We start from the raw sequence: 24,405 nt of genomic DNA, 5'->3' as shown, positions 1-24,405 counted from the left end.
TTCTTAACTGAATTCTTGTAAATCTGTGATACTGTTAAGACCAATGGGGTTGACTCCGAGGTCTACATGCTTATGCTTTTCCCGTTTGCTGTAAGAGACAGAGCTAGAATATGGTTGAACTCTCAACCTAAGGATAGCCTGAACTCTTGGGATAAGCTGGCCACGGCTTTCTTAGCCAAGTTCTTTCCTCCTCAAAAGCTTAGCAAGCTTAGAGTGGATGTTCAAACCTTCAGACAAAAGAAGATGAATCCCTCTATGAAGCTTGGGAGAGATACAAGCAACTGACCAAAAAGTGTCCTTCTGACATGCTTTCAGAATGGACCATCCTGGATATATTCTATGATGGTCTGTCTGAATTATCTAAGATGTCATTGGACCATTCTGCAGGTGGATCCATTCACCTAAAGAAAATGCCTGCAGAAGCTCAGGAACTCATTGACATGGTTGTAAATAACCAGTTCATGTACACTTCTGAAAGGAATCCTGTGAGTAATGGGACGCCTCAGAAGAAGGGAGTTCTTGAAATTGATACTCTGAATGCCATATTGGTTCAGAACAAAATATTGACTCAGCAAGTCAATATGATCTCTCAGAATCTGAATGGATTGAAGGAATCATCCAACAGTACTATAGAAGCATCTTCTGAAGAAGAAGCTTATGATCCTGAGAACCCTGCTATAGTAGAGGTGAATTATATGGGTGAACCCTGTGGAAACACCTATAATCCCTCATGGAGAAATCATCCAAATTTCTCATGGAAGGATCAACAAAAGCCTCAACAAGGCTTTAATAATGATGGAAGAAACAGGTTTAGCAATAGCAAGCCTTTTTCATCATCCACTCAGCAACAGACAGAGAATTCTGAGCAGAATCCATCTAGCTTAGCAAATATAGTCTCTGATCTATCTAAGGCCACTTTAAGTTTCATGAATGAAACAAGGTCCTTCATTAGAAATTTGGAGGCACAAGTGGGCCAGCTGAGTAAAAGGGTCACTGAAACTCCTCCTAGCACTCTCCCAAGCAATACAGAAGAGAATCCAAAAAGAGAGTGCAAGGCCATTACCATACTTGGTGTGGCCGAACCCAAAGAGGAGGAGGAGGACGTGAATCCTAGTGAGGAAGACCTCCTGGGATGCTCAATGACCAATAAGGAGTTTCCCTTTGAGGAACCAAAGGAATCTGAGACTCATCTAGAGACCATAGAGATTCCATTGAACCTCCTTCTGCCCTTCATGAGCTCTGATGAGTATTCATCCTTTGAAAAGGATGAAGACATTACTGAAGAGCAAGTTGCTAAGTACCTTGGTGCAATCATGAAGCTGAATGCCAAATTATTTGGTAATGAGACTTGGGAAGATGAACCTCCCTTGCTCACCAATGAACTAAATACATTGGATAGGCAGAAATTACCTCAAAAGAAACAGGATCCTGGTAAATTCCTAATTCCCTGTAACATAGGCACCATGACCTTTGAGAAGGCTTTGTGTGACCTGGGGTGAGGAATAAACCTAATGCCACTCTCTGTAATGGAGAAACTTGGGATCTTTGAGGTGCAAGCTGCTAGAATCTCTTTAGAGATGGCAGACAACTCAAGAAAACAGGCTTATGGACAAGTAGAGGACGTGTTAGTAAAGGTTGAAGGCCTTTACATCCCAGCTGATTTCATAATCCTAGACACTGGGAAGGATGAGGATGAATCCATCATCCTTGGAAGACCCTTCCTAGCCACAGCAAGAGCTGTGATTGATGTGGACAGAGGAGAATTGATCCTTCAACTGAATAAGGACAACCTTGTGTTTAAAACTCAAGGATCTCCTTCTGTAACCATGGAGAGGAAGCATGAAAAGCTTCTCTTACTGTAGAGTCAACCAAAGCCCCCACAGTCAAACTCTAAGTTTGGTGTTGGGAGGCCACAACCAAACTCTAAATTTGGTGTTGAACCCCCACATTCAAACTCTAAGTTTGGTGTTGGGAGGTTCCAACCTTGCTCTGATTATCTGTGAGGCTCCATGAGAGCTCACTGTCAAAGCTATTGACATTAAAGAAGTGCTTGTTGGGTGGCAACCCAATGTTATTTAATTATATTTAATTTATTTTTATTGTTATTTCGTGTTTTATTAGGTTGATGATCATGTGGAGTCACAAAAACTACTGAAAAAAATCAAAAACAGAATGGAAAACAGCATTAAAAACAGCACACCCTGGAGGAGGAGCATTCTAGCGTTTAAACGCCAGAAACAAGCATCTTTCTGGCGTTAAACGCCAGAAACAAGCACCAAGCTGGCATTTAACGCCAAAAACAGGTAGCAGTCTGGCGTTAAACGCCATAATTGCATAGCAAGGACGTTTTACACACCTAATTGGAGCAGGGATGTTAAGTCCTTGACCCCTCAGGATCTGTGGACCTCACAGGATCCCCACAGGATATGTGGACCCCACAGAATCCCCACCTACCTTCTTCTCTCCTTTTCACACATTTTTATAACTCTCTTCTCCAAATACCCTTCACCAATCACCTCAATCAGTCTTCCCCATCACCTCTTCACCATTCACACCACCTACCTCCAAAATTCAAACTCTTTTCCCTCCCAAACCCAACCCTAATGGCCGAACCCTAAACCTTCCCCTACTCCTATATAAACCCTTCTTTCCTTCTTCATTTTCACACAACACAACCCTTTCTTCTTCCCCTTGACCGAATACACACCTCTCTTCCTCTGCTCTATTTTTTTTCTTCTTCTCCTTCTTTCTTTCTTCTTTTGCTTGGGGACGAGCAAACATTTTAAGTTTGGTGTGGTAAAAGTATTGCTTTTTGTTTTTCCATAACCATTAATGGCACCTAAGGCCAGAGAAACCTCAAGAAAGAGGAAAGGGAAGGCAAAAGCTTCCACCTCTGAGTCATGGGAGATGGAGAGATTCATCTCAAAAGCTTATCACTAAGAAAAGGATGGAGCAAACAAGAGAGCCCACTTATGGACCTCAACAAGAGCATGAGGAAATTCCTCACTAAGAAATCCCTGAGATGCCTCAGGGGATGCACTTTCCTCCACAAAACTATTGGGAGAAAATCAACACCTCCCTAGGAGAATTAAGCTCCAACATGGGACAACTAAGGATGGAGCACCAAGAGCACTCCATCATCCTCCATGAGATTAGAGAAGATCAAAGAGTTATGAGGGAGGAGCAACAAAGACAAGGAAGAGACATAGAGGAGCTCAAGAGCACCATTGGTTCTTCAAGAAGAGGAAGACGCCACCCTCACTAAGGTGAACCCGTTCCTTAATCTCCTTGTTCTTATTTTCCTATTTTTCGTTTACTATGCTTTATGTTTTATTTATGTTTGTGTCTTTACTATATGATCATTAGTATCTAAGTGTCTATATCTTAAAGCTATGAATGTCCTATGAATCCATCATCTTTCTTAAATGAAAAATGTTTTAATTACAAAAGAATAATAAGTACATGAATTTCGAATTCATCCTTGAAATTAGTTTAATTATTTTGAGGTGGTGACAATACTTTTTATTTTCTGAAATGAATGCTTGAACAGTGCATATGTCTTTTGATATTGTGGTTTATGAATGTTAAATATGTTGGCTCTTGAAAGAATGATGAAAAGGAGAAATGCTATTGATAATCTGAAAAATCATAAAATTGATTCTTGAAGCAAGAAAAAGTAGTGAATACAAAAGCTTGCGAAAAAAAAGAGAAAAGAAAAATGGTGAAAAAAAAGAAAGAAAAAGAAAAAGCAAGCAGAAAAAGTCAAAAGCTCTTTAAACCAAAAGGCAAGAGCAAAAAGCCAATAGCCCTTAAAACCAAAAGGCAAGGGTAATAAAAAGGATCCAAGGCTTTGAGCATCAGTGGATAGGAGGGCCTAAAGGAATAAAATCCTGGCCTAAGCGGCTAAACCAAGCTGTCCCTAACCATGTGCTTGTGGCGTGAAGGTGTCAAGTGAAAACTTGAGACTGAGCAGTTAAAGTCAACAATTTAAGTTTGGTGTTGTAATGAGCGGATAATTTATACGCTTTTTGGCATTGTTTTTACATAGTTTTTAGTATGATTTAGTTAGTTTTTAGTATATTTTTATTAGTTTTTAATTAAAAATCATATTTCTGGATTTTACTATGAGTTTGTGTATTTTTCTGTGATTTTAGGTAATTTCTGGCTGAAATTGAGGGACTTAAGCAAAAATCAGATTCAGAGGTTGAAGAAGGACTGCAGATGCTGTTGGATTCTAACCTCCCTGCACTCAAAGTGGATTTTCTAGAGCTACAGAAGTCCAAATGGCACGCTCTTAATTGCGTTAGAAAGTCGACATCCAGGGATTTCCAGCAATATATAATAGTTCATACTTTTCTCGAGCTTAGACGACGCAAACTGGCGTTCAACGCCAGCTCTCTGCCCTATTCTGGAGATAAACGCCAGAAACAGGTTGCAAAGCAGAGTTAAATGCCAGAAACAGGTTACAAACTGGCGTTCAACTCCAAGAGAAGCCTCTACACGTGTAAAGCTCAATGCTCAGCCCAAGCACACACTAAGTGGGCCCGGAAGTAGATTTCTGTATCATTTACTCATTTCTGTAAACCCTAGTAACTAGTTTAGTATAAATATGACTTTTTACTATTGTATTTACATCAGTCTTTGGATCTGATCTTTGATCAGTTTTATGCTATCTTAGACCTTTATGGAGGCTGGCCATTCGGCCATGCCTGGACCTTGTTCTTATGTATTTTCAACGGTAGAGTTTCTACACACCATAGATTAAGGTGTGGAGCTCTGCTGTTCCTCATGAATTAATGCAAGGTACTATTGCTTTTCTATTCAATTCAAGCCTATTTCTTATCTAAGATATACACTTGTTCTTCAACCTGAGAAAGGTGATGATCCGTGACACTCATCATCATTATCACCTAGGAACGCGTGCCTGACAACCACTTCTGTTCTACTTGCAATAGCTTAAGTGCATATCTCTTAGCCTCCTGGTTAATGACGCATGGTTGCCTCGCCTGACAACCGAGCCTTCCATTCCATGAGATCAGAGTCTTCGTGGTATAGGCTAGAATTATTGGCGGCCATTCTTGAGATCCGGAAAGTCTAAACCTTGTCTGTGGTATTCCGAGTAGGATCCGGGAAGGGATGGCTGTGACGAGCTTCAAACTCGCGAGTGCTGGGCGTAGTGACAGACTCAAAAGGATTACTGAATCATATTCCAGTATGATCGAGAACTGACAGATGAATAGCCATGCAGTGATAGCGCATTTTGGACCATTTTCATTGTGAGGATGGGATGTAGCCATTGACAACGGTGATGCCCTACATAACGCTTGCCATGGAAAGGAGTAGAAATGATTGGATGAAGACAGCAGGAAAGCAGAGGTTCAGGAGGAACAAAAGCATCTCCATACGCTTATCTGAAATTCTCACCAATGAATTACATTAGTATTTCTATCCTATTTTACGTTTTATTTATCTTTTGATTATTAAAACTCTATAACCATTTGAATCCACCTGACTGAGATTTACAAGGTGACCATAGCTTGCTTCAAGCTGACAATCTCCGTGGGATCAACCCTTACTCACGTAAGGTTTATTACTTGGACGACCCAATGCACTTGCTGGTTAGTTGTGCGAAGTTGTGACAAAGAATTGAGATTCACGTTTGAGAGCACCAAGTCTTTGGCGCCATTGTTGATGATCACAATTTCGTGCACGAGTTATGTTTAGCATACTTCAGCTTAAGAAGCAGCACCTGTAAGACAATAGTTCTTATAGAGGATATGCCACTGGAAGCCATACCCAGACAAAGGTTGTTGGGTTATGTCAGGAGCGGATCGAAACTGACATATGAGCTCATTACCTGCACTAGGAATAGACATGCATTATACTTGTTTGCACATTTTTCTTTGTTATATGTTTCTGTGATTTGTGTGTATGTGCTTTTTGATTACTTATTTTTCGGTGCCTTTGGTTGTTAAAGTTTGTATGTATCCTATAGTTGTTGTTTTTGGCTAAGTATAACATAAAATGAACCTAACTAACTATCCCGACCCTACTAAAGACTTTCGAATTCTTTCCCCTTCCTTTTTTCCCTTCAGATAGAGACAAGAATTGTGTTCTCTGAGCTTCCACATCCTTATACATACTAAAACCCGGTGCATTGTAGTTTCTATATAGTAGCCATGGATCCTTGAGTACGCCTATACATGTTATGTGACCATCCTTTTTAGCACCACTTCGAATGCAGATGCACTGTACGAGTTTCCGCTATTGTGGCTTCATCCGAATGCATCCTACCATCCTTTCCGATAAGGAGCTAGACATCCTATTCCAGTACAGCCAATGGACCAGGTAGTTTTTGAGCCTGACCCAGTTGAGGAGTTTGTTCCTGCACCTTATCCTGATTGGGACCTTCTTTTCGAGCCGATGGTATCATCTTCATTAGGCACACATTCAGGGGATCAGTCAGGACCTCCAGTAGAGGGATTAGATCACATACCAGCGGACAAACTTGTGTTTACGGGCAACCCTACACACATAGACATCAACAGTGGTAGTAGTCCCAGGAGTTTTTTTGAGGTCATACTGATTTCTGATGATGATGAGGACCAGGAGGAGGATCCGGAGATGGTGGAGATCTTGTCTTCTGATAGCGACAGTTAGAGTATGGTAGAATATTTTGACAGCACTATAGCTTAGCACCGGGTTTTGGTTTAGACTCTCACTATTTGTTAGAACCACATAAAAATTAGGAGTTTGTTAGACTTGCTAGGCTAGTTCAGACGCTGGACTAGGGTCTTCTTCTATGGTCTAGGATCCAGAGTGTCAAGTGTATATATATGTACATAGTTATGAGTAAGGGTGTATGAGAAGATACAGTACTGACTTCTTTGGGATAACATTTTTGTTCTGTATATTATGTGTATGATGTATATTATGTGTTTAGTTTTCTTGTGGTTTATTTATTCTACTAATTTTTATTTTCATGTATGTTGTTTTCGGTTATCCATATCATTTTGTATAAAAAAAGAGATTTCTAACAAAATCAATCACGTGCTAACAAGGTTACATGCTTAATATTAAATAGTAGTTATATTTAGGAAGCAAGTTGGTGACATTTAGGAAGCAAGTTGGGCTGTTACAATTTTATTTCAAAGCACTTCGTTCTCAGTAGAGCCTAGAAAATGGACTAAATGATGCTTCGTTGCATACTCGGTGTTGTGTCTCGTGCATTTAGGAATATATTTGTGATATGGATTGCATGATTGTCGATGTGTATCCATTTTAGAGACTATTCACACTTTACTTGTGTTGAGTGTGAACAGGATCTTGATGGTTGCACAGGGACGAGGATGTGGTACGCGATATGATAATTTGGGGGATATCCCTATGAGAGACTCAAATACTTTAATAGCTACGGTAAACGCCATGGCTGATATTATGCGTGAAACGGTAACTGCTACTACTCGAGCAATTGTCCTTTTAGGGAAAGAAATGGCGAACATAACGGAGCGTGTAGCAATGTACATAACGGAGATCACAATGGTGATGAGGATGTTGGGAATCATGACAAACCTATGACTCTGGAAGCTTTTCTGAAAGTGAATCCGCCTAAGTTTAAGAGAACACTTGTTGCGATGGAAGCTATGGTTCAGAAGTATCGAGAAGTCCCTGCTACCAGAAGAATAGCATGTAGAGGGAGAAATTGATCATTGGTGGTGTAACGACGCAATTCTTAGCATGTCATGATCACACTAGAAGCTGGGCGTTACTAACTTGCTTTCCTATTTATTAGCTAATATTTATTATATGAGCATGTTTTATTATTGAAGCGCGGTTATTTTGCCGGAAAAATTTTTCTTTAAAACGTTTGGTTCGATAAGTAGAAAATTCAAAGATTAAATCACAGACAATAACAGATAAAGCAAAATCAGAACTTTCATGTACATGCATCAAACGCTGATTAACATCACTAGGAGTAGCTAGCTATTAACTATTTACACACACACACGCACACACACACAAACACACACACATAACATCCCCTAGTCTCTCTCAACTACAAAGGCACAGGAATAGCACTATAGGTCTTCAAAACTTGGGCCAAGCTAAATGTTGTCAAAATGCCAGATATCATCTATCACTCTTCTGCATGATTATCTGTCATTACTGGGCCACTGGAGCTCCATCTGAAAGGAGAAGAAAAAAGGTAAGAATTTAGAGGTTCTTAATAAGGTCGGGGTTGTTAGTTAAGTTCATTAATTCTTTATTATTACCAAATAAGCGTACTTGAACATCAAATTTAGAAAATAGCAAATAAACAGAAAATACATAAAAATAGTAAAAAACAGAGAATATAGAATATAACAAGAAAGGCACACACACGTACAAAATACACATCAGGGAATATATGCGACAAACAAGTATGATGTATGTCTCTCCTATGCAGGCCATGAGCTCATGTGTCGGTTGACTACCCGCAATTCGACGTTACCTAGGCACAAATCCCAGATATAGCTTTCCAGTTGTATCAGTTGTATATACAAGTCATATGGCCGAAGCCACACCAGTTGACTTGAAGTCATACAGTCGAAACCACATCAGTTGACTTTTAACTCTAAGCAGTTCTCAGTCTGAGGGTGTCTCCACTATACATTTGGCACAAAGGCCCAATCAAACATTCAATTTTAATTTTACCGTTCCTTTTATCCATATCAGTTCCCAGTTGTGAAGTCTTACGCTATAGCTATTCAGTCTCACTTCCATTTTCAATTATACAAATTAGATAGTTACACATATCAGTTCTCATTTATCTTAATCCTTGACATATCCAGGAACCAACAAACACAAGCAAGCACACAATACAAATATACAAATATACAAATATACAAACAATTCACACATAAATCAATAAAAAAGAAATTCACAAATAACACAGCAACACAAGCACACCCAAGCAATTCACACAAATGAACATGATGATGTCTTTTCTTAACTATTCCTTTCAATTATCAGTTCCCATTCATTATAACTCTTCTTAATTTTTCTTTTTCTTTTATTTCTTTCTCTCAATTACATTCTTTGATATCTATTTTTCGTCTTTTATTCTCATGTGTCATTATTCTTTCTCTATTTTCTTTTATAATGTTAATTCATCTTAGTCTCTTTTACTTAACCGCTTTTGGTAATCTTATTTCTCTTTTCTTTTGTATTAATGTCTTCTTTTGATATTCTTAATCTTTCTTTAGTACTATAACTAATTATAAACCTCTTATTGAACTTTTTCTTAAATATTTTATGAAAAAGTCTCTAAAATTTAAGCTACTAAATTATCTTTCTACGTTTTTTATTATAATTACCATTATATTATTAAACTTTACGACATTTAACTCATTCTTTACTTAAATTCTTTTTACATCTTTTAATTACTAAATATTACACTAATTTTTTGTATTTAAATTAATTATATTTTAACTCTGTAAGTTTAATAAATTATATTCTTCTCTTATTATTTTTTGGAAACCCATTTCACTTTTTGTTATATACAAAGCGTGCCGCACTGACGCCCAGCGCCTTCGACTTATTATTATTATTATTATTATTATTATTATTATTATTATTTCAGGCCGCCTGACGCCCTACTAGTATTATATATGTATAGTTTATGTTTTGTCTATATAATATATAGGAAAAGTTTTAAGTGTATAGAAACACTAATATTTCAATTATTTTAATCATTGATCTGAATTATAAAAAATATATATAATATATATTAATTAAAATTAACGGTTAAAATAACTGAAACAACAATATTCTTGATACATTTAAAATTTTTTTCCAACATATATGACATGTATACTATTATATATATATATATATATATATATATATATATATATATATATTATTGGAAGCGGTTCAAGTATAACTCTGTCCTTTTTTAAAAATTTGAAATGCCATGTATAAATAAGTTTTTGGTTAATCATTTGTTTTTTAGTGAGCTAGTAACTAATAACGTTATCCTTGTGAATGCTTTCGAAGGACAAAAAGGGACACCTATAATACACTGGCTGAAATGTTGATGAGAGCCATCAAGATTGTAGCTACTTTTCTTGCTTTTCCCACTATTATTATTGCAGCATGTGTCATCTCATGGTTTCTATTTATTGATGTTCAATAATAAAAAAAATAATCTTATACATTCAAATTTTTTATTTATTAAATTTAATTAAGTTAGTTTAATATAATAAAAATAAATTATAATTAACGTCATTTTAAATTTTATTATTTAATTTAATTGAACTTGATTTATAAAATAATTTAAATGTGTAGCATTATTCATATTAAAATATTTAAATCCAAAAAATGTAATTAAGGAAAAGATTTATTTATTTTATATTCTTAAAACACATATTAATATTATAAAATTAAATTTTTTGTTAAAAATATTTAAAATTTTTCATTAATAATAAACTTATCATATGTCCTTATAACACGCATTAACTAAATCCATAAGTAAAATATATTACTTTATTACGTCTAACTCAGTAATTTTACTTTTTTTTTCATGTTATTCTCTACTTCTAATAATTTTATATTTTTTTTAATTCCTGAATTTAAAATTGCTTGACATTAATTTTCTTAAAATCAATATATTTTAAAAAAAAAATATTATTGCTGCTCTAAACTTATGCTACATGTATTCTTTTAGGAATTAGAATTAATATTTATGTTTTTCAATAAACACTATCTCTATTTTAGATTAACGCTAATAAAATCATTAAATTTTATAATTACTAATATTTGTTCTATTACATTTATTTTTCTAATTTCTTACAAAAAATACACAAAGAATAAAACATCTTTTTTTGTTCTTAATTACTACTGTATTAATTTAACTGACTTTTCTTAAAATTTTGGTCTACTTCAACTAAAAAAAAAGTATAAACTAAAAACTTTAGTTGATCATTTAGACGACTCTTTAAAAAAATATTCCTAAACAAATAATATATTTTATTGATCTCGACTTAGTTTATAAAATAATTTTGTTCTTATATCATATTTATAAAATAATTTTTACTATGATATAATAATTAATAATACAAAAATAATAAAATTTAAAGTATAATAGCAAAAACTATAAATAGTGGTAATTTGAATGATTAAGTACGTGTATAATAATATTTATAAATGTTACTTTCAAAAATATAAACTAGATAAAAACGATAACATATATATTATAAAAATACATTTAGAAAATTTAAAAATAATAATAATAATATATAAAAATTATTATTATTAAGAAGTATTATTACCATAAAATGACATAAACGAAATAATATATTACAAAATCAAGAGTTTATTTGTTTAAAAAATAAAAATAATGGCTTAGTTGGTATTCTTACTTTATTTTTGGTCTAAAATGGCTTTTTGTGCACAATAGATAAATAAATAAATAATTAATTTTTTTATTATTATTAAAATAAATAATTAATTTAGAAGAATATTTTCAGTTCATTTTCCTTTATATGGGTTAATAAAATGCATTTCCAACCCATGATGATATTGGCTGACTCACCCCTTTAAAGCCACACATGCACGTTACGCCAATCTAGCGGACTAAGGATAACAGCGACATGCTTACCTCTACAAAACCTACAATATCACGCCACAGTTGCAACGCTTCCATGCAGTTCTTTTTGTACATATCCACATAATGCATATTTTCTTACATCTGATGTAACACCCTAAGTTAAATTCTATCCCTGAAGGCCTTTACATAGGGTGTCACCCTTGATAGAAAACCAATAAACTCAATCGTTATGCAAGGAAAGCGGAATATGCATGAAGTTTTGGGTAGAAATCGAATAGCATTGAAATAAAAGAATTGAATACACTTAAAGAAGTTCGAACAAATAAAATAACAACGAAATTTCCATGAGTACGGTTTTAAAAGAAGAAAGTGATTAGAAGTAATTATGACGAAAGGAAAAGAAACCAATGCATCCTAACTAATTTCATCGAAGAAATTCCCGTCCTTGTGTCATGTCCTATCCTTGGTCAGGACCCTTCAGTCTTTCACGAATCGAGGTACTAGCAGTCTTCTTCCAACACTTTTTCGAGCAGTGAAGATCCGATTCCGGTGTGTGGGATGAACTAAGATCTGACGGGGTGCCTGATGAGCGGATAATTTATACGCTTTTTGACATTGTTTTTACATAGTTTTTAGTATAATTTAGTTAGTTTTTAGTATATTTTTATTAGTTTTTAAATAAAAATCACATTTTCGGACTTTACTATGAGTTTGTGTATTTTTCTGTGATTTCAGGTATTTTCTAGCTGAAATTGAGGGACTTGAGCAAAAATCTGATTCAGGCTGAAAAAGGACTGCTGATGCTGTTGGATTCTGACCTCCCTGCACTCAAAATGGATTTTCTGGAGCTACAGAACTCCAAATGGCACGCTCTCAATTGCGTTGGAATGTAGATATCCAGGGCTTTCCAGCAATATATAATAGTCCATACTTTGAACAAGGATAGACGACGTGAGTTGGCGTTCAACGCCAGTTCCATGCTGCATTCTGGAGTCAAACGCCAGAAACAGGTTACAAAGTGGAGTTAAACGCCAGAAGCAGGTTACAAATTGGCGTTCAACTCCAAGAGAAGCCTCTACACGTGTAAAGCTCAATGCTCAGCCCAAGCACACACCAAGTGGGCCCCGGAAGTGGATTTCTGTATCATTTACTCATTTCTGTAAACCCTAGTAACTAGTTAGTATAAATAGGACTTTTTACTATTATAATGGGAGATCTCTGATTAGTTTTATACGATCTTAGACCTTTATGGGGGCTGGCCATTCGGCCATGCCTGAACTTTATCACTTATGTATTTTTCAACGGTAGAGTTTCTACACACCATAGATTAAGGTGTGGAACTCTGCTGTTCCTCATGAATTAATGCAAAGTACTACTGTTTTCTATTCAATTCAAGTTTATTCCGCTTCTAAGATATTCATTCGCACTTCAATATGAATGTGATGATCGTGACAGTCATCACCATTCCCAACTCATGAATGTGTGCCTGACAACCACTTCTGTTCTACCTTAGATTGAATGGGTATCTCTTGGATATCTAATACAGGGGACCGAGTCTGAGATATTAGAATCTTCGTGGTATAAGTTAGAACCCATGGACGGCCATTCTTGAGATCTGAAAAGTCTAAACCTTGTCTGTGGTATTCCGAGTAGGATCTGGGAAGGGATGGTTGTGACGAGCTTCAAACTCGCGAGTGCTGAGCGTAGTGACAGACGCAAAATGATCAATGGATCCTATTCCAGTATGATCGAGAACCGACAGATGATTAGCCGTGCTGTGACAGAGCATCTTGGACCATTTTCACTGAGAGGACGGGAAGTAGCCATTGACAACGGCGATGCCCAACATACATCTTGCCATGGAAAGGAGTAGGAATGATTGGATGAAGACAGCAGGAAAGCAGAGGTTCAGAGGAACGAAAGCACCTCTATACGCTTATCTAAAATTCTCACCAATGAATTACATAAGTATCTCTATCCTAGTTTATGTTTTATTTATATTTTAAATATTAAATATCCATAATCAATTGAACTCGCCTGACTGAGATTTACAAGGTGACCATAGCTTGCTTCAAGCCGACAATCTCTGTGGGATCGACCGTTACTTACGTAAGGTTTATTACTTGGACGACCCAGTGCACTTGCTGGTTAGTTGTGCGAAGTTGTGATCAGAATTAAGAACATGAACGTGCGTAATTAGTTTTTAGCGCCGTTACCAAGGAAGGAACGATCAAGATTTCGTGCACCAAGTTTTTGGCGCCGTTGCCGGGGATTGTTCGAGTTTGGACAACTGACGGTTCATCTTGTTGCTCAGATTAGGTAATTTTATTTTATTTTTAAGCTTTTTACTTTTATTTATTTTCGAAAAAAATAATATTTTCAAAAAAAAATTAAATTATTCTATGGCTTCAAAATTTTTAAGAATGAATTCTAGAGTTTCAAGAGATATGTCGAATCCTGGCTGGCTGTTAAGCCATGACTAATCTTTTGGACTGAGGTTTCACTTATCCTCAAGAGAAGAGCTTCTTTGTCTTCTTCAGCAAATCAGCTGTTGTATGCCTGATTTGTCTCTGCTGAAGCTTGGCTGGCCATTGGCTATGTCTAGTGTTTTGGACCGGAGCTTTCATTGAAAGCTTGGTTGGCTAGTAAGCCATGTCTAATTCCTGGACTGGAGCTTTAGACTAACATTAAAAGATTCCTGGAATTCTCATTAAAAATTTTGGAATCCTTATTTTCTTTTTCAAAATAATTTTCGAAAAAGCCAAAAAAATTAATAAAATCATAAAATCAAAAATAATTTTATGTTTCTTGTTTGAGTCTTGAGTCAAATTTTAAGTTTGGTGTCAATTGCATGTTTTTAAAATTTGTGCATTTTTCGAAAACTCATGCATATGTTCTTCATGATCTTCAAGTTGTTCTTGATGAATTGCCTTGTTTGATCTTTGCATTTTTGTGTTTTATGTCTTCTTGTTTTCCATATGCATTTTTAATTTGTTAGGGTCTAATTATTGAAAATTTCTAAGTTTGGTGTCTTGCATGTTTTTCTTTTCTTGATACTTTTCAAAAATAAGTCTTGATGTTCATCTTGACATTCAAGGTGTTCTTGGTGTTCATCTTGACATTCATAGTGTTCTTGCATGCATTGTGTGTTTTAATTCATAACTTTTATGTTTTGCATCAATTTTGTGTTTTTCTCTCTCTTCATTAAAAATTCAAAAATAAAAAAAATATCTTTCCCTTATTTTGCTCATAATTTTCGAAAACTTGAGTTGACATTTTTAAAACTTTTTCAAAAATTAGTTATTTCTTATGAGTCAAATCAAATTTTCAATTTAAAAATTCTTTCTTTTTCTAATCTTTTTCAAAAATCAAATCTTTTTCATTTTTCTTAATAATTTTCGAAAATTCTAAATTGATTTTCAAAAATCTTTTTCTTATTTTGTTTCATAATTTCAAATCTTTACTAACATTTAATATGATTGATTGAAAAATTTCAAGTTGTTACTTGCCTATTAAGAAAAGATTAATCTTTAAATTTTAAAAATCCTATCTTTTTAGTTTCTTATTAGTCAAGTAATCAACTTTAATTTTCAAAATCAAATCTTTTTAATTTCTTTTTGAAAATAATTTTCAATCATATCTTTTTCAATTTCAATCATATCTTTTTCAAAATCAATTTCAAAATCTTTTCTAACTTCTTATCTTTTTCAAATTGATTTTCAAATCTTTTTCAATCAATCTTATCTTTTTGTTTCAATCATATCTTTTTCAAAACTACCTAACTAATTCTCTCTCTAATTTTCGAAAATCACCTTCCTCTTTTTCAAAATTCTTTTTTTAAATTAACTAATTGTTTTAAATTTAATTTAATTTGGTTTAATATTTCCTTTCTTAATTTTCAAATTTTTAATTTTAATTCTAATTTAAAAACAAAAATACTTTTATTTTATTTTATCTAATTTTCGAAAATTCTTCTCCCTCACCTCCTTCTATTTATTTATTTATTTACTAACACCCTTCTTCATCTAAGAATTCGAACCTACTCCTCACCCTTGTGTTTGGATTCTCCTTCTTCTAGTCATATCTTCTTCTACTCACATAAAGGAATCTCTATACTGTGACATAGAGGATTCCATATTTTTTATTTTCTTCTTTTTCATATGAGCAGGAACAAGGATAAGGACATTCTTGTTGAAGCTGATCCCGAACCTGAAAGAACTCTGAAGAGGAAGCTAAGGGAAGCTAAAGCACAACTCTCTGGAGAAAATCTGACAGAAATTTTCGAAAAAGAAGGAGACATGGCCGAAAATAACAACAATGCAAAGAAGATGCTTGGTGACTTTACTGCACCTAATTCCAACTTACATGGAAGAAGCATCTCAATCCCTGCCATTGGAGCAAACAATTTTGAGCTTAAACCTCAATTAGTTTCTCTGATGCAACAAAACTGCAAGTTTTATGGACTTCCATCCGAAGATCCTTTTCAGTTCTTAACTTAATTCTTGCAGATCTGTGATACTGTTAAGACCAATGGGGTTGATCCCGAGGTCTACAGGCTTATGCTTTTCCCGTTTGCTGTAAGAGACAGAGCTAGAATATGGTTAAATTCTCAACCTAAGGATAGCCTGAACTCTTGGGATAAGCTGGTCACGGCTTTCTTAGCCAAGTTCTTTCCTCCTCAAAAGCTTAGTAAGCTTAGAGTGGATGTTCAAACCTTCAGATAGAAAGAAGGAGAATCCCTCTATGAAGCTTGGGAGAGATATAAGCAACTGACGAAAAAGTGTCCTTCTGACATGCTTTCAGAATGGACCATTCTGGATATATTATATGATGGTCTGTCTGAATTATCAAAGATGTCATTGGACCATTCTGCAGGTGGATCCATTCACCTAAAGAAAATACCTGCAGAAGCTCAGGAACCCATTGACATGGTTGCAAATAACCAGTTTATGTACACTTCTGAAAAGAATCTTGTGAATAATGGGACGCCTATGAAGAAGGGAGTTCTTGAAATTGATACTCTGAATGCTATATTGGCTCAGAATAAAATATTGACTCAGCAAGTCAATATGATTTTTCAGAGTCTGAATGGAATGCAAGCTGCATCCAACAGTACTTAAGAGGCATCTTCTGAAGAAGAAGCTTTTGATCCTGAGAACCCTGCAATAGCAGAGGTGAATTACATGGGTGAACCCTATGGAAACACCTATAATCCCTCATGGAGAAATCACCCAAATCTCTCATGGAAGGATCAAAAAAAGCCTTAACAAGGCTTTAATAATGGTGGAAGAAACAGGTTTAGCAATAGCAAGCCTTTTCCATCATCCACTCAGCAAAAGACAGAGAGTTCTGAGCAGAATCCATCTAGCTTGGCAAACATAGTCTCTGATCTGTCCAAGGCCACTTTAAGTTTCATGAATGAAACAAGGTCCTCCATTAGAAATTTGGAGGCACAAGTGGGCCAGCTGAGTAAAAGGGTCACTAAAACCCCTCCTAGTACTCTCCCACGCAATACAGAAGAAAATCCAAAGGGAGAGTGCAAGGCCATTGAGTTGACCATTGGTGCACGAAATTGTGATCTCTGGTAATGGCTCCAAAACTTGGTGCTCTAATCTCAATTCATAATTTGTCACAACTTCGACACAACTAACCAGCAAGTGCATTGGGTCGTCCAAGTAATAAACCTTACGTGAGTAAGAGTTGATCCCACGGAGATTGTTGGTATGAAGCAAGCTATGGTCACCTTGTAAATCTCAGTCAGGCGGATAATAATTGATTATGGAGTTTTCGAAAATAATACTAATTAAATAGAAAATAAGGATAGAAACACTTATGTAATTCATTGGTGAGAAATTCAGATAAGCGTGTAGAGATGCTTTCGTTCCTCTGAATCTCTACTTTCCCGCTGTTTTCATCCAATCAATCTTACTTCTTTCCATGGCTGGCTTTATGCAAGGGCATCACCGTTATCAATGGTTACATCCCCTCCTCTTGTGAAAATGGTCCAAATGCTCTGTCACAGCACGGCTAATCATTTGAGGTTCTCGATCATGCTGGAATAGGATTCACCCTCCTTTTGCGTCTGTCACTACGCCCAGCACTCGCGAGTTTGAAGCTCGTCACAGCCATTCAATCCCAGAATCCTACTCAGAATACCACAGAAAAGGTTTAGACCTTCCGGATTCTCATGAATGCCGCCATCAATCTAGCTTACACCACGAAGATTCTGATTAAGAGATCTAAGAGATAATCATTCAATCGAAGGTAGAACGGAAGTGGTTGTCAGGCACGCGTTCATGGGGAATGATGATGATTGTCACGTTCATCACATTCAGGTTGAAGTGCGAATGAATATCTTAGAAGCGGAATAAGTTGAATTGAATAGAAAACAGTAGTACTTTGCATTAATCTTTGAGGAACAGCAGAGCTCCACACCTTAATCTATGGAGTGTAGAAACTTTACCGTTGAAAATACATAAGTGAAAGGTTCAGGCATGGCCGAATGGCCAGCCCCCATGATCTAAGAACAAAACGTCCCAGGATGTCTAATACAATAATAAAAAGTTCTATTTATAATAAACTAGCTACTAGGGTTTACAGAAGTGAGTAATTGATGCATAAATCCAATTCCGGGGCCCACTTGGTGTGTGCTTGGGCTGAGCTTGAATGTTACACGTGCAGAGGCTCTTTCTGGAGTTGAACGCCAGGTTGTAACGTATTTCTGGCGTTCAACTCTGGTTTGTGACTTGTTTCTGGCGTTTAACTCCAGACAGCAGCGTAGAACTGGCGTTCAACGCCCTTTTACGTCATCTAAACTCGTTCAAAGTATGGACTATTACACATTGCTGGAAAGCCCTGGATGTCTACTTTCCAACGCAATTGGAAGCTCGCCATTATGAGTTCTGTAGCTCCAGAAAAGTCACTTTGAGTGCAGGGAGGTCAGAATCCAACAGCATCAGCAGTCCTTCTTCAACCTCTGAATCTGATTTTTGCTCAAGTCCCTCAATTTCAGCCAGAAAATATCTGAAATCACAGAAAAACACACAAACTCATAGTAAATTCTAGAAATGTGAATTTAACATAAAAACTAATGAAAACATCCCTAAAAGTAACTAGATTCTACTAAAAACATACTAAAAACAATGCCGAAAAGCGTATAAATTATCCGCTCATCACAACACCAAACTTAAATTGTTGCTTGTCCCCAAGCAACTGAAAAGCAAATAGGATGAAAAGAAGAGAATATACTATAAATTCCAAACTATCAATGAAACATAGCTCCAATTAAATGAGCGGGACTTATAGCTTTTTGCCTCTTGAATAGTTTTGGCATCTCACTTTATCCATTGAGGTTCAGAATGATTGGCATCTATAGGAACTCAGCATTCAGATAGTGTTATTGATTCTCCTAGTTCAGTATGATGATTCTTGAGCACAGCTGTTTTATGAGTCTTGGCCGTGGCCCTAAGCACTTTGTTTTCCAGTATTACCACCGGATATATAAATGCCACAGACATATAATTGGATGAACCTTTTCAGATTGTGACTCAGCTTTGCTAAAGTCCCCAATTAGAGGTGTCCAGGGTTCTTAAGCACACTCTTTTTTTTGCTTTGGACCTTGGCTTTAACCGCTCAGTCTCAAGTTTTCACTTGACACCTTCACGCCACAAGCACATGGTCAGGGACAGCTTGGTTTAGCCGCTTAGACCAGGATTTTATTCCTTTAGGCCCTCCTATCCACTGATGCTCAAAGCCTTGGGATCCTTTTTATTTGCCCTTGCCTTTTGGTTTTAAAGGTTATTGGATTTTTGCTCTTGCCTCTTGGTTTTAAGAGCTTTTGGCTTTTTCTGCTTGCTTTTTCTTCTTTTTTTTTTCGCCTTTTTTTTCTGCAAGCTTTGTTCTTTGCTGCTTTTTCTTGCTTCAAGAATCATTTTTTTTATGATTTTTCAGATTATCAAATAACATGTCTCCTTGTCATCATTCTTTCAAGAGCCAACATATTTAACATTCATGAACAACAACTTCAAAAGACATATGCACTGTTCAAGCATTCATTCAGAAAACAAGAAGCATTGTCACCACATCAACATAATTAAACTAAGTTCAAGGATAAATTTGAAACTCATGTACTTCTTGTTCTTTTGAATTAAAACAGTTTTCATTTAAGAGAGGTGATGGATTCATAGGATTTTCATAACTTTAAGACAAAGTTACTAAATACTAATGATCATGTAATGAAGACACAAACATAGATAAGCACTTAACATAGAAAATAAAAAACAGAAAGTGAGAACAAGGAATGAGTCCACCTTAGTGATGGTGGCGTTTTCTTCTTGAGGAACCAATGATGTCCTTGAGCTCTTCTATGTCTCTTCCTTGTCTTTGTTGCTCCTCCCTCATTGCTTTTTGATCTTCTCTTATTTCATGAAGGATGATGGAGTGCTCTTGATGTTCCACCCTTAGTTGTCCCATGTTGGAACTTAATTCTCCTAGGGAGGTGTTGATTTGCTCCCAATAGTTTTGTGAAGGAAAATGCATTTGAGGCATTTCCGGGATCTCATGGTGATGAGCTTCCTGCGCCTCTTGAGCTCCATGAATGGGCTCTCTTGCTTGCTCCATCTTTTTCTTAGTGATGGGCTTCTCTTCCTCAATGTGAATGTCTCCTTCTATGAAAGCTCCAGCTGAGTAACATAGATGGCAAATAAGATGAGGAAAAGCTAGCCTTGCCCCAGGGGAGGGCTTTTCGGCTATTTTGTAGAGTTCAAGGGAGATGACTTCATGAACTTCTACTTCCTCTCCAATCATGATGCTATGGATCATGATGGCCCGATCCACAGTAACTTCAGATCGGTTGCTAGTGGGGATGATGGAGCATTAGATGAACTCCAACCATCCTCTAGCCACAGGCTTGAGGTCCAGTCCTCTTAGTTGAACCGGCTTGCCTTTGGAGTCAATCTTCCATTGAGCTCCTTCCACACATATGTCCATGAGGACTTGGTCCAACCTTTGATTAAAGTTGACCCTTCTAGTGTAGGGGCACTCATCTCCTTGCATCATAGGCAAGTTAAACGCCAACCTCACATTTTCCGGACTAAAATCTAAGTATTTCCCCCGAACCATTGTAACATAATTCTTTGGATTCGGGTTCCTACTTTGATCATGGTTCCTAGTGATCCATGCATTGGCATAGAACTCTTGAACCATTAGGATGCCGACTTATTGGATGGAGTTTGTTAGAACTTCCCAACCTCTTCTTTGGATTTCATGTCGGATCTCCAGATACTCATTTTTCTTGAGTTTGAAAGGGACCTCGGGGATCACCTTCTTCTTGGCCACAACATCATAGAAGTGGTCTTGATGGGATTTGGAGATGAATCTTTCCATCTCCCATGACTCGGAGGTGAAAGATTTTGTCTTTTCTTTCCCTTTTTTAGAGGATTCTCCGGTCTTAGGTGCCATCAATGGTAATGGAAAAACAAAAAGCTTATACTTTTACCACACCAAACTTAGAATATTGCTCGCCCTCGAGCAAGAGAAGAAAGAATAGATGAAAAAGAAGAAGAAATGGAGAAGAGGGAGAGATGTGTTTCGGCCAAGGAGGGGAAGAGAGGGTTGTGTTGTGTGAAAATGAGGAGGAATGGAGGGGTATATATAGGGAAGGGAGGGGGGTAAGTTCGGCTATTTAGGGTGGGTTTGTGTGGGAAATTGATTTTGAATTTTGAAGGTAGGTGGAGTTTATGAGGTAGGTTTATGGGGAAGAGTGGATGGATGTGAGTGGTGAAGAGGTGATGGGGAAGAGAGATTGAGGTGATTGGTGAAGGGTTTTGGGAAAGAGGGTTTATGGGATTATGTGAAAGAGGGGTAAGAAGAAGTGAGTGGAGGTAGGTGGGGATCCTGTGGGGTCCACAGATCCTGAGGTGATCCTGTGGGGTCCACAGATCCTGAGGTGTTCAAGGATTTACAACCTTGCACCAAATTGGGCATGCAAAATGCCCTTGCACACAACTCTGGGCGTTCAGCACCAGATTGGTGCTTGTTCTGGGCGTTGAACACCCATTTGTAGCCTATTTCTGGCGTTGAACGCCAGAACCATGCTTGTTCTGGGAGTTCAGCACCAGCTCTTCTCCAGGGTGCATTTTTGGCGTTCAAACGCCCAGATGCTGCCCATTTCTGGCGTTCAGCGCCAGAACCATGCTCTGTTCTGGCGTTGAACGCCCAAAACATGCTTCTTACTGGCGTTTAAACGCCAGTAAGGTCTTCCTCCAGGGTGTGATTTTTCTTCTGCTGTTTTTGATTCCGTTCTCAAATTTTTTATTTATTTTATGACTCCACATGATCATGTACCTATAAAGACATATAACTAATAAAAATATAATTAAATAAAAATTGGGTTGCCTCCCAACAAGCGCTTCTTTAATGTCAATAGCTTGACAGTGGGCTCTCATGGAGCCTCACAGATGTCCAGAGCTTTGTTGAGACCTCCCAACACCAAACTTAGAGTTTGGATATGGGGGTTTGACACCAAACTTAGAGTTTGGTTGTGGCCTCCCAACACCAAACTTAGAGTTTGACTGTGGGGGCTTTGTTTGACTCTGCTTTGAGAGAAGCTTTTTATGCTTCCTCTCCATGGATGCAGAGAGAGATCCTTGAGTTGTAAACACAAGGTTGTCCTCATTTATTTGAAGGATCAATTCTCCTCTGTCCACATCAATCACAGCTCTTGATGTGGCTAGGAAGGGTCTTCCAAGGATGATGAATTCATCCTCATACTTCTCAGTATCTAGGACTATGAAATCAGCAGGGATGTAAAGGCCTTCAACCTTTACTAACACGTCCTCTACTTGTCCATAAGCCTGTTTTCTTGAATTGTTTGCCATCTCTAGTGAGATTTTAGTGGCTTGCACCCCAAAGATTCCTAGTTTCTCTATTACAGAGAGGGGCATGGGGTTTATTCCTGAACCAAGGTCACACAGAGCCTTAAAGATCATGGTGCCTATGGTACAAGGTATTAAGAACTTTCCAGGATCCTGTTTCTTCTGAGGCAATGTCAGTTGATCCAGATCACTTAGTTCATTGGTGGGAGGTTCATCTTCCTAGGTTTCAATACCAAATAATTTGGCATTCAGCTTCATGATTGCACCAAGGAACTTGGCAGCTTGCTCTTCAGTAATATCCTCATTCTCTTCAGAAGAGGAATACTCATCAGAGCTTATGAATGGCATAAGGAGGTTTAATGGAATCTCTATGGTCTCTAGATGAGTCTCAGATTCCTTTGGTTCCTCAAAGGGAAGCTCCTTATTGATCACTGGACGTCCCAGGAGGTCTTCCTCCTTGGGATTCACGTCCTCTCCTTCCTTCACAGGTTCGTCCATGGTAATTAATTCAATGGCCTTGCACTCTCCTTTTGGATTTTCTTCTGTATTGCTTGGGAGAGTACTAGGAGGGATTTCAGTGATCCTTTTACTCAGCTGGCCCACTTGTGCCTCCAAATTTCTAATGGATGACCTTGTTTCATTCATGAAACTCATAGTGGCCTTAGATAGATCAGAGACTAAGTTTGCTAAATTAGAGGTATTTTGTTCAGAGTTCTCTGTCTCTTGCTGAGTGGATGATGGAAAAGGTTTACTATTGTTAAACCTATTTCTTCCACCATTGTTAAAGCCTTGTTGAGGCTTTTGATCCTTCCATGAGAGATTTGGATGATTTCTCCATGATGGATTATAGGTGTTCCTATAAGGTTCACCTAAGTAATTTACTTCTGCTATTGCAGGGTTTTCAGGATCATAAGCTTCTTCTTCAGAAGATGCCTCTTGAGTACTGTTGGATACAGCTTGCATTCCATTCAGACTCTGAGAAATCATATTGACTTGCTGAGTCAATATTTTATTCTGAGCCAATATGGCATTCAGAGTATCAATTTCAAGAACTCCCTTCTTCATAGGCGTCCCATTACTTACAGGATTCCTCTCAGAAGTGTACATGAACTGGTTATTAGCAACCATGTCAATGAGTTCTTGAGCTTCTGCAGGGGTTTTCTTTAGGTGAATGGATCCACCTGCAGAGGTATCCAATGACATTTTAGCTAATTCAGATAGACCATCATAGAATATGTCCAGGATGGTCCATTCTGAAAGCATGTCAGAAGGACACTTTTTGGTCAGTCCTTTGTATCTCTCCCAAGCTTCATAGAGGGATTCACCTTCTTTCTGTCTGAAGGTCTGAACATCCACTCTAAGCTTACTCAGCTTTTGAGGAGGAAAGAACTTGGCTAAGAAAGCCTTGACCAGCTTATCCCAAGAGTTCAGGCTATCCTTAGGTTGAGAGTCCAACCATACTCTAGCTCTGTCTCTTACAGCAAAGGGGAAAAGCATGAGCCTGTAGACTTCAGGATCTACTCCATTAGTCTTAACAGTATCACATATCTGCAAGAATTCAGTTAAGAACTGAAAAGGATCTTCAGATGGAAGTCCATGAAACTTGCAGTTCTGCTGCATAAGAGAAACTAGCTGAAGTTTCAGCTCAAAGTTGTTTGCTCCAATGGCAGGAATGGAGATACTTCTTCCATGTAAATTGGAATTAGGTGCAGTGAAGTCACCAAGCATTCTCCTTGCATTATTATTATTTTCGGTTGCCATCTCCTCTTCCTGTTCGAAAATTTCTGAAAGGTTCTCTCTGGATTGTTGTAATTTAGCTTCTCTTAGTTACTTCTTCAGAGTCCTTTCAGGTTCTGGATCTGCTTTAACAAGAATATTCTTGTCCTTGCTCCTGCTCATATGAAAAAGAGGGACAGAAAAATAATAATAATAATAGGGATC

General features: G+C 37.0%; 1 non-coding gene across 1 annotated transcript; it reads left to right on the top strand.

Moving 5' to 3' along the window:
* The first annotated feature begins 23,721 nt into the window (after nucleotides 1-23,721).
* On the top strand, nucleotides 23,722-23,829 carry LOC112753797 (small nucleolar RNA R71). Its single transcript, XR_003178163.1, has one exon. It is a non-coding gene; the product is annotated as a small nucleolar RNA R71 (small nucleolar RNA).
* Nucleotides 23,830-24,405: the final 576 nt, after the last annotated feature.

This window comes from Arachis hypogaea, chromosome 15 (assembly GCF_003086295.3).
Source record: "Arachis hypogaea cultivar Tifrunner chromosome 15, arahy.Tifrunner.gnm2.J5K5, whole genome shotgun sequence".
Lineage (NCBI taxonomy): Eukaryota > Viridiplantae > Streptophyta > Magnoliopsida > Fabales > Fabaceae > Arachis > Arachis hypogaea.
Note: the sequence above shows the minus strand (reverse complement) of the source record. Positions and strands in the feature narration are given on the sequence as shown.